Source organism: Neolamprologus multifasciatus, chromosome 15 (assembly GCF_963576455.1).
Source record: "Neolamprologus multifasciatus chromosome 15, fNeoMul1.2, whole genome shotgun sequence".
Lineage (NCBI taxonomy): Eukaryota > Metazoa > Chordata > Actinopteri > Cichliformes > Cichlidae > Neolamprologus > Neolamprologus multifasciatus.
The window spans coordinates 13342862-13354793 of NC_140453.1; the positions used below are offsets into that span (position 1 = coordinate 13342862).

At 40.7% G+C, this 11932-nt stretch overlaps 1 long non-coding RNA gene across 1 annotated transcript; it reads left to right on the forward strand.

Moving 5' to 3' along the window:
• The first annotated feature begins 306 nt into the window (after positions 1-306).
• LOC146501735 (uncharacterized) lies at positions 307-11359 on the forward strand. The gene is made up of 2 exons (XR_014869534.1): positions 307-1426; positions 2980-11359. It is a non-coding gene; the product is annotated as an uncharacterized LOC146501735 (long non-coding RNA).
• The last annotated feature ends 573 nt before the right edge of the window (positions 11360-11932 follow it).

Sequence of the window (11932 nt, forward strand, 5' to 3'; positions counted from 1 at the left end):
TACGTATGTATGGATAGATAGAAACATATATGTATATATATTAAAAAAAAAAAAAGAATAATAATTTTAAAAAAAAATACACATGACATATAATGTAATTGCAAGGAGGTATTTCTGTAGTCTATAGATTACTAGATAGTGGAAAAGGGGTGGGATTAAATAAGATCATGCTTCTTCCTGCTCCTTTTTGAACATGAAAGAAGTTATTTGTAGTTGTGGTTGCTCGTTTTCTTTTTGTTTTGTTTTGTTTATTTGTCTCTTTTAATTTTATGTTGTTGTACTTTTTTAACATGTTCAAAATAAAGATTCAATCAATCAAAACATGTATGCATGCGTCTTTTACCTTTTTTTTTTTTTTATCTTTCGTCCTCTTCAGTCCCCTCTCCTGTTATTTTCAAAAACACCTAAAAAGTGTTGTCATGTTGAGTATATGTCTCTCTTAGACCTTATTTCAACCTTCTTCCCAGAATGTGTTACTGCAGCTCATAATTCTTGTAATTACTCCAAAAGCTAAAACCCTACAAAAGGTTTTCAGACTTAAAATGAACTAAAACATGCCTCATTCTGAGTGTAAAGACACAAGAAAAAGTCTGTGGCTAAAAAGATGGAGAGATCCCTTATCCCTTAAGCCATTAGTTCAATATTTTGACCTTATTTAGAATATGAATTGTGGGGGGAAAAAACAACAACTTCCTCTTTTATGGGGTCAGAAAAGAAACCAGCGCTATGTCAGAAACAAACAGCTTGCCTTTGGGAAAGAAATCCCCAATAGTGTCTACTAGTTGTTTTATGTTACAGCCCACTTTTGAACAACCAAGATCAGGGTTAGGCAAATATATAATGCAATCAAATGCAAGGACATGAAAGGTCAATGTGGATAGGTAGAAAAATGTCACAAATCTCATTCCAGTTACTGGCCCGATGGAAAAGACTGCCACAAATCACAAAATTTAGGCCCAAGATATGAAAATAAACATAAAAAACATAAAATGAAAGCTCTTTTGTAGTTAATTAAGAGAACAAGAAAGCAGCCTTGTGCCCTGCTGCATCTAGTGAGTGCTCATTTGTCTGTGACTTAGCATTCCCAGAGTATCCATCTCTTTGTGTCTAAACAGGCTGTCAATCACCACGCTGGCACTTCCTGTTTACCTGTCCCATTGACCTCCTCTTTGGAGAGTCACCGGTGCTGAGTGCTCCAGGCAGCCCTGAGGACATGCACTCACATGGCCAGCTTCAAAGTTAAGGCAAAGTTTACCCAGAGTTGAGCTTCCACAGGCTGCCCCGCTGTTCACTGGGGTTGTGTGCTCAGATAAGAAGGCTGCTTCCTGGTCTAAACATACACAGACAAAGAGAAAACAAAGAAGAAGGACAGGCAGAAAGAAAAAAAAGAGGAGGCTTGGAGGCAAACAGCGAAGTCTTATCGCAGGTATCATTTGTTTGAAAAGTGAATCAATAATTTAGAGAGAGCGTGGATGTGTGGACGTTTGGTTTATGACGATATGTTGCCCAAGCTACCAAATGAAACTATAGAATTGATGGTGAGAGGTAAGGACATCAGAAAATTAAAACACAGACTTTTAGGTTTTCATTACATTTTTTGCACCGTTTTTTTAATGTTGTTTGTTTTTTAAAACTCACACTTTAAATTGTACTCAGGCTTAAGGTTACGGTGAGGCCACTTTGAGTGATGGTTGTATATGAAACTGGCAGCTGTAGCTGCTAGCTAATGCTGTACCTCACCTTAGCTAATTTTAGTCACTGAACTCCCCCTCTTGCTATGTGGTTAATTATGCTCAGCGTTTCCGAAAAGGTCTTTGTTAAGGTTTTTTTGTGAGTGAAATTGAAGTATTTTTTTGTAGGTCACTTAGGAATAATTAGCATGGGTCTGTGTAGCCTGTGTATGGTCACTTCTGGCTGCAAAATAACAAGATGTGATGGCCACAGTGCTAAACTTAGCTTCAAAAAGAGGGATTCGGAAACACCAGTTACCCTCCTGTTGTATTAATTACATGGCTGCAGAAGCAGTGTTTGCTGTGGCATTAAACCATACTATCACAACAGTCATCTGGCCTAAACCACCAGGAATAAAAATATTTAGGAGAAAGCAAATAGCATTATGTAAATGATACACAACAGCAACAAAAGATATGAAAAACGGAGACGGACAAATTCGAAAAGTTCCAAATTTAAATTCTTATGAGTATTATGTAACATCATGAGCAGCTGTGTTTTATTTTGCCTGAGCCACTCTCATGGATGAACAACATGCCACCATCATGCGGTGTTCTTCATAATTTAGCATTAATTGAGACTTAAACTACAGGAGTTCAGCAGCCCAGCACGTTCCCGTCGTTAGATGCAGTGCTGACCGCACAGTGAACTAGGAATATAATGGCTGTTCTGTTCCTGCCATCTCTCAATGTAATGGTACTGTAAACTAACAACTCAAAAGCCCCTTGAGCCACATTGCCTTGCTGCCGTGGTATTTCTACAACAAATTAGAGAGGCAAACTTAAATATTGGGTCGCCTGTCAGCATGATGGGTGAAAGGAAAAAAGAGGCAATTAAAGGCTAATGTATTTCAATTAGTGGCTAACTTTTAAAGGAAAAGCGGACTTCCGCATAGAACAAGTCCAAACATGGGTCATCAGAGAGTGGGTTGCTTTTGGTGTTTGGGGTTTAGGGGCAGTGTAAGCATCAATAAGGCCATGTAGCTATTAGCAAATGAGAAGTAATGTCCCCTGAATGATGGTGATAATGATGCTGTGGACAAAACATTGGATTTTGATTGGCCCCCCTCCGTGAATAGGTCCCAGTACACACAGGAAGTGCTTGTTTGTTCCAAGCTGCACTATTTCCTGTCGGACTGGCTGTGTGTGTGTGTGGGGGGGGGGGGGGGGGGGGGGGGGTTTCCACTGTGATAATCAGTAGAGGGATATGTGCGTGCATGCACCTTACTTCTCGATTTTCCTTCTTTAGTTGGCGGTTCAAAGAGCCACTCCTCGCCAGGGCGGAAGCTCCTCGCAACCTAGAATGTGATCAGTGTGCATCCAACAAGGGACTTCCTCCCCACACAGGAAGTGGAGGTGCAGCTGAGAGGGAAAGGGCTCTTCCTCTGCCACCCCCGTTCCTCCAAGTCCTGCTCCTCCCTCGTCCTCCTCCATGATCCGTGTTTTGTCTCAGAAATAACATAAAGCATTGCTCACGCTCACTCCCTCTCCCCTTCTTCTGACCAAGCAGGAAGTGCAGCCTGTTATGTTTACATAACAGAGGTCCTCTCTCCCGCCAAAGCCACCCAATGGCCCCTGGGAAACGGGAATCCCCAGACTTCATCTGCTCACATTTGTGAAGTGGACATCCATCACAGATTGACAGAGAAATGTGTCTGCATGTGTATATGGGAGAGAGGCTTCCGGTGGGAGCAAAGAGAGAGAGAACAGAAGAGCATCTGTGCTGATGTTGATGATCCTTTCCTGAGAAGGTTTTCCTTTTACTTAAGTTGACCCCTGCTGTAATGGAAGAAGAACTGGATGTGCTCTTGTTCAAGAGCCCCCCATCATTTCCCATTGTGCCATTTGGCTTTGGCGCTTATCTCTTTGCACATGATTCCAATAGTGAAGATTTGCACTCAATGTGCGCTTGAAGCTGGGAGATATGAATGCCATCGGTGATGGATAACACACTATGTCTGCCTTGTTCTGGGGGGAGATGTGCACACTCATGAGGCTCATGTGACTAGCAATGGGTCCACAGAGAGAGGGTCTATCCATCTGAGGCCCCCAGAAAACTGCCCGTTGGCCATTATGGAACAAATGAAGACTTTTGAGTGTGTGGAAGGGAAGTGGATATTTAGTTCACTGGTGGCGGGGCTAGATTAATGTGTTTTTGTCCATGGATTTAAGTGTGTGTAACAAAAGTCTTGATGTGGTGTTACAATCAAATGTTCAGATCATTTTTCTTTCATTATAAATACATTTGGAAATTTACAATTCCTTTTAAACAGAAACACTTTAGAGAAAAGTCTTAAAAATAAGAATACAGCAGAGAAAAAAATGGCAGACGCCTTTGCAAAACAACAAACTTTCTGACTTTTCTTTTTTTACATTTTTGTGTCAACTGCAGAAACAATTGGCCTCATAGAAGAGCAATTTTGGATCCTTGCTCTAAACTGATTTATCTTGTTTTTCAGTCTAATTATCCAGATTCTTTTAACTGTGCAAACTTGCCATAAATCATTCATTTCAGACTAATGAATCCCACCTGTTCATAAAGAGGTGAACGTTTGTGACTCTTGAGTGGTTTAGGCTAGATGAAGTTAGATGTTTTTAAGGCAGGGCAGTGTGTGCCTAATCACAGAGTATTTGGAAATAGTTCAGCTTGTTTCAGGTAATGTTACACTGTCTTCAGACAGCATATAGACTCAGACAGCTGTTGGCGCAGCACAACCAACTGCTGGAATATAGACGCTCCTGCAGATCTATGTGTTTGCTTGAATAAAAGGATTTCCTGTTTTGCTTTGATAAATTGCTGCCAAGTAACTCTATCCCATTTGTTTTTGTTGTTTTGTGGATTCTATTCAGTGCATGTGTTCACGTACTATATCTATGCCCGTGTTTATCCACACATTTGTTTAGAGTGTGAAATGCTTCTACGCGTCCTGCTGTTGAAGAACTTGTCCTTGGCTCTGCAGATCCACTCACAGAGTGGAGAGTTTGAGTAGCTGCCATGAGGACTTATGGCCTCAGGACCTGTTGGTGGAGGTCAGAGAGTACAAGAGGCGACAGCTGTAGAAATGTTGAGAGCCCGGTGCAGCATGAATACTGCCGGTTATAGCCAGCATCGCACGCACACACGGATACATACACACCCACACGCTCAACACACACAGCGATCAGATCCTTATCTAAAAGATACATTGTTTGGAAGTTGCTGGAGGACCGCCTCACAGGATATAGCCCACTGTTAGAAAGTGTGTCTGTGTTTGCGCGTGTGTTACACAGGATTGTATAGGACGTGATCAAAAAAGCTGAGGCCTTTTATTGCAGTTTTCGCTGATCTGCAGCCTGTTTGAATGGATTTCCATGATTTATGTCAGTCTTTGAACTTTTTTGAGTAGTTGATGTGGTCATTCAGTATCCAGGAGCCCCGTTTGTCTTCTATAAGTCAAACTGCTACTATCAAAACTGTAACATATAAAACAGATATAACTACACAGAATTTTCTAAAGTTTTTGGTGCCAGCTAACCCTGCAGGGGTGGAGAGAGTCTCCGTCAGATCCAGGCTCAAGAGGGGGCAGGAAACCGCCGTGGCCAGTTTGGGCTTAAGAGGAAAGAGAAGAATAAAAAGAGGAACATAGAGAGGCCACCAACAATAAAAATAGAAAAAGGAAAACTATGGGAGAAATTGTAGATAATCACCATTAATAGTGGCATGTAAAGGCATCAGTAATGAAAAGAGCTGAGTGAAGAAGTGCTCAGTCCATCACAGAAAACCCCCAGCAGCATGAGTCTATTGCAGTGCAACTAAGATTTGCTCTAGGGTCAGCTGATCCTGTCCTAATGTCACCATATTCAAAACCTGCCTTTTTCAGAGAGGAATGTTTTAAGCCTAAAATTAGAGGCGGTGTCTGTCTCCTGAACCCAACTTGGAACCTGGTTCAACAGGAGAGGAGCTAACAGCTGAAGACTCTGCCCCCCATTCTACTTTTAGGTAGTCTAGGAATCGCCGAGAACAAAGTGCTATATTTAGATAAAAGAGTGCTCTGATGTATTTTAGATACGATGGGGTCGCATCAGGACTCTGGACTTTGTATGTGAGGAGAAGAGTTTAAATAGGAATTTAGAATTTAAGAGACACTGAAGAGACACTAAGACAAAGGGCATTTAGTACTTTTGCTGCTGCATATTACACTAACTGAAAGTATTGTATCATCATATGGACTTAAAATAGTCCAACCTGGAAGTAGCCAAATTAAATATTGTCCCTATAGAGACAAATGAACAGATTAAATAAATAAGGGGTTTTACCATTCATATTCATGTAGTCACCTAGCAAATGAGCATTGTTTTACTAAATGATTCATATCACCTTTTCTCATTGTTGGGACCAGTCAGTGTTAGTCAGTGTTAAATGAAGCAGTAATGAGGAATCAGCAAGTTAATACATTAAACACAGCAAGCAAGATAAACTGTTAATGGAGGCTTTAAAGCGCCATAATTACCTTTCAATTTCTGAAAGTGTTCTTTTTTAAAAACAGCTGCTGGAAGCAGCACATTTAGGTTAGCGTTTAGAGTATCGCTTGTTTGAAGCTAATATGAACGGTTGCTTAATTTCTAGAAATTTCTGAATGTAGTGGGATAAAACTGTAAGGGACCTTTCCCCATTGAAGACCAGAAGGTTTTCAACATTTGGCTATATGTTATGGAGTTATTTAGTGGCACTTTTGTAACTTAACTATGACATGGTCATGTGAGCTTCAGACACAGATGTACCTGCCAATCTGCTGATATCAAGACAGCTATTGTTAAAAAATAAAATAAAAAATTGTATTGATATGTGAATTTGAATATTTTGTCACCAAATTGCTATCCAGTAATTTATCCAGTAATTAATTGTTTCAGTTTACTGAAAGGCCATTTTGGCCCCTTACATGCAAAGCCCTCTTCTCTCCAGCGGGGAGTTGGATTGCTGACCTGGATGCCCAGAAAGAGGTGTTGCAGCTGGAGCTTTACTCTAGAGAAGATGCTGGTGCTGGTGGGAGCAGCTGTTGTGTGTTAGACTGTCAACACAGTAATGAAAAGGGAGGGGTGGAGGCTGGGGGGGTTAAATCAGGCACAAGGAGTTTTGGTTGAAGTTTGTTCTCATTTTACATTAGTATCTGCTTTGCTTTACTTAAGAAAGTTTGATTACGAGTAACATTAATCCGGCAGAAAAATAATGCCAGACACCCCCAGAGCAGTTTGAGGAGATTGTGTTTGCATAACAATCTTAGTTAGCAACATTTTCTGAGGTTTTTCCGTGTTGAACATCTTACGCCCCAGCCAAGCCCACCGGCATGTCAGAACACTGAAGTCCACTTCAAGCCCTTCATCACCATCATCGTCAGGGTCTTGGATCACTGAACCGCCCCTGTTCCTGTTCTCATGGGAACTTCCCCTCCCTTCAATGAGCTGCCTGGTTCACCTCTCAGCACTGCCTGCTCTAGGGTTAACTCCACAGGTCAAAGGTCACAGGATCACAGGCTCCACAATGCCTCAGATTGTTGATTGTTGATCCTAATGCTGGTGCTGTGAGGAGGGGTAGGATTGTGCGTGTGCGTGTGCAAGTTTGCATTTGTTTGATTGTGTGTATATGTTTCTATTTGTGTATGTGACACAAGTGCCTCTGTGCATGCGTGTGTGAGCGTGTTAGTTTTTGTGTGTGCATCCGCCGATGTTTGCATGTGTGCAAAAGGAGAAACCTGATTGGCCGGACCACCGTAGCAGATGAAACTTGATGGACTGCAGGCTCCCTAAGCTCCTGTTGATGGGGATTTGGAGGCCTGTCTTTGAGGGGGGAAATTCAATTTCCTCCCCCTGCTCACCAGAACTGTTTGGATAGCTTGGCCTGGGATTGGAGAGGGTGTGTGACACTCCAGATTACCCACTCACTGAGAGGCAGCCGGGAAGGTGGTGTCTGATCTGCAGCATGGCATGACTCAACGCAAGAGGAATGTGGCACAACAGAGAGCTGTCAATCTGTCAGTGTTTTTATTTTTATTTATTTTATCTGTTTCTAAGTGAGCTACAACACATCCTAAGAATTTTTATGTGAATACAAATGCTTTATTTAACAGTGGATCACATGAGTGCAATCTGTATTCAAATTAATCCATTATTGACATCTGCTTTATTGATTGAGCATGATCAATAGTTTTGTTGAAAATAGTTTTGTTAAGAACAATTTAGTGATAAGTCCCACAGATTAATTATTCTTTCTTCTAGATTGCTACTAACAAAATTGTAAGATATGTCCAGGATATAGCTACACAGTTACTGCAACTTTCTACAATTTTTGCATCAGTTTTATGAATATAAGTCAGCTCAAAAAATAGTTATTTTTTTGTTTTTTAGAGAGAATCCCCATGAACATGCATTTGGCTGGGGTGGAACAGATCTCCAGCAGAACCAAGCTCAAGATGGGCAGGACGCAGGAAGAAAGAAAAGAAGAATATAGAGAGGCTACTTAAAATGAAAAGAGAAAATCACAAACTATAGGAGAACAGAAACAGTTTATATTAAGCGATATATTTAGTAGTGTACATACCTCAGACTTAAAGAAAAACTCTAAAGTATTTGTATGCACTTGCTTTGGTTCTTGTTTTGTAACTTTCTGCTATCCTGTAAGTTCTCTAATAATGCCACACAAAACATACCTCGAATACAGCCATGCAAAAAAGAAGGTTTTCACAAGACACCCTTACTGCTTCCATAAGAATTTAGAGGGTAAGTAGCAGACAGGTGCTTTTACTCAAATGCACCTGATTAAGTGATCATCAGCGAGTATGACCACCTTTGCAAAAGAATAACTTTTCAGTGTTTGCTGGTCTAAAGCATCGAGGTGTGTGTTAACAATATGCTACAATCTTCCCAGGAGCAGATACTTCATCTGATTCAACCCCCAACTGTGCAACGCTCGGAGAAATTGCAAAAAGTCCAAGACCTACATCTCATACTCTAAAGGCCTTAGCTAGCATTTGCATCCCTCTAAAAATGCAGCTTAGGTTTGCAAAGTTGGAGCTGAACAAACCTCAAGAGTTTAGGAACAACGTCAAGACCAAAGTGGAGATATCAACACAAACACCTCGCAATAACCGCCAAGCGCGGTGGTGGAGAGGTGATGATTGCGGCTTGTTTTGCAGCCTAAGTCTAGACTTCAGTCTGACTAAAATGTGGTTGGCCCTTAGCACTTTCCCCCATAAAAAGAACACTTGATCACCTCCCCTGTACCCTTTATTACAAGCTCTCACTCCTCTGTATATATCAGTAAAGACATGGTTTGATGACCATTAGAATAAATAGCAGGTTTTTCCAAGGGTAGCCAACTTCCATATTTGCAACAGACTACTTCCTGTGACAATGATGACAGCAGCAGAGAACATTTCCCTAGTTTCAGTAAAATTATTTCAGCAGTTCAGAGACGTTTGATGAAAAATGACGCTAAAAGAGTGTCCAGTGCAATTTATTGGTCCTAACCTGTCTGTGTGTGACAAGACGAGAGTGAGAGCAGGCTGTCATTGCAAGCATGAGGTAACGGCCGTCTTCATGCAGCTAAACCTTTTTTCATTCTTGCTGGTGTTCTGTGCAGGATAACTTATATTGGCTTCTTTTTTGCTTCTTCCACATTCCCATCGCTTCACAAAATTCTTGTTGGAAAATGATTGTATTTTATATAATTGAACAGCTGGGTATAGTAATGCACTGACAAAGCTGTGCTAAATAACCAAACTTTAAATAATTTATTCCCACTTGGTACAGCTAAAGGAATTTTCTTTAACTGGTCATACTGAACATCTAGTGAGCCTTTTGACTGATAACATGATTTCTATACTGCACCGAGGGACTGCACGGACTATGCATACAAACACACAAAAGAGCATAAATACAAACCTATTGGGGATTATGTTCCACCTCATAAGGAATGTCAATTACCTCAGCTTTGCGTTAACTGTTGCTGTTTGTTTGTTTGCCCCCGAAAGCTGTGATAGAAATCAAGAAGGTGGTGTTGTGCCGATGACACTTGAGCCGTTTGCCTCCTCATTACCTCCGGCCGTCCCTCTCTCACCTAGCCGTAAAATGGAGGAATGTCTTTAAAGCCTCATCCAGTTTTACTAGAGTGCTGACCATTTCATCACATGCAGATGTTGCCATATGTGTTGTTTGCACACAGATGTGTGTGTGTGTTCCTTGAGGTAGAGAGACCGAAAGGCTTATATGCTCTTCATGGGTCATAGCATGTTACCACTCCTTTTGTTGGATAAGTGTGTTTTGCTTGAAGTCTCAATTTATTGCCAGAACAAGAGGGAAGAGTAAAGAACAGGAAGAATAAAAAAAAAAATGGTGGGTTATATTTCAAAACATGCAGTGTCATTAAAAATAAAAAAAAAGTCATGGTGAGGAGCAACAATGGAATAAGTAGCAGTGAAGGGATAAAACTTATGTTATAGTCTTTGGTAATTTTATTTTGTTAAATACAGTCACACCAACACACACATTACAAGAAGAGGCACCATGATTGTTTATGTAGTTATTCTAACACATCTTTGAACACGACTCAGCCTGTCAGAGTCAAAGACGAGAGCCGGCATGACTAAGATTATTTCAGTGATTATTGGAATGAAACTTCAGAGATAAAGGGGGGTGGCGAGGAATGTGTGCCTACTGTAAACTGTCTCTGTTTTCAGTATACACACTGTAATACCTTAAAAAAGAATAAATCAGACACAAAAATGCCAGTTGTTAAGGCAAAACGGATGAGAAGTCTTTAGTTGGGAAACAAAAAGAGTTCACAAACAGCAGGCTAACTCAGTAGCTTGACGTCTGTATAATACTGCAACAGTTTAAGTTTCAGCTCATGTCAGGTTTAGCAGAATGTAAGTAAGGAAACCAATCAGCAGATTAATTTTCTGTTCATTCATCCTTGTCTCTCTATTGATCTATTGGTATTGTTAAGCACAATACATGAAATACAATTAAAATCTGAATAAATTCAATTAATTCAGACACTAACAAAAATGGTTGAAAACTATTAAAATAATATTTGTTTTACTTGAATATTAGACTGATATCTAATTAACTTGCAAGTATTTTCATAACTCATTATTGTTAATAGGCAAAAAAAAAAGGAAACATTTCTCTTGTTTCAACTCCTCAGATTTACATATTCTCTCATTTTCTCCTTATAACTTCAAGTTTAATGTCTCTCTGAGTGTTGGTTAGGAAAAAGAGACATTTGTGGAATTTAGAAGTGTTCTTTGATTTTTTTTTCTTGTCAGTTTTCTTTGTCAGTAAATTTGTACCCCTAATTAAACAGCAATAAAAAATGTGTCATATCAGGGTGACCAGCCAGATAAGCGTAGTTTGCTTTACACTGGCTTTCCTTTCCTTTCCTTTCCTTTCCTTTCCTTTCCTTTCCTTTCCTTTCCTTTCCTTTCCTTTCCTTTCCTTTCGTGTTCCATCTCATTTCATCTGTACTCATCTGAACAGCTCCTGTAACTAATCAGGTGTAAACCACACGTCTGGGCAGAAACCGGATGCCACTGGTGTTTCAAGTATCCCTCACACTTTGTGACTTCTGCTTCTGTGAGAAGGAGGAGGGGGGGGGGGGGAAGGGGGAGAGAAAAAAAGCGTGTGCAGATATGAAAGACTTATCAATGTCTTTGATCTGTATTAGTTTATTTGGCTATATATCAGTCAGCCTTCACTAGCCTCCTCTTGTCTTCCGGCCGTGACTTCCTGTTTCAGATTAGTTCACCATCCTGCCCACCTCAGTGTTTCACGATGCAACAGCACTCGGGGATCACAGGTCAGAGGGTAAAGGTCGAGCGAAGAACGTTATAACAATGTCCAGACTCAGAGCAACTGACCAGTGATTTGAAAGAGTGCGTGTGCATATGTGACGGTAATGAAATGGTTGAAAGGAAACTGTCCGTCAATGGGAAATCTGAAAACAATTTGACTGCATTAAGGCATTTAAAGCGTCTCCACTGATTTCCCCATCCCATTGGCTTCTCATCAGTACCCCCCCCCCCCCACACACACACACACACACACACTGTGTGCAGTCAGCCCTACACAATTATGCATTCACTTGTCTTTTTGCTTCTTCATTTACACATTTGTTTATTCATGTCCTGATTTACTGCCGTCTTTGCTTTGATCCAGCTGTCACCTGC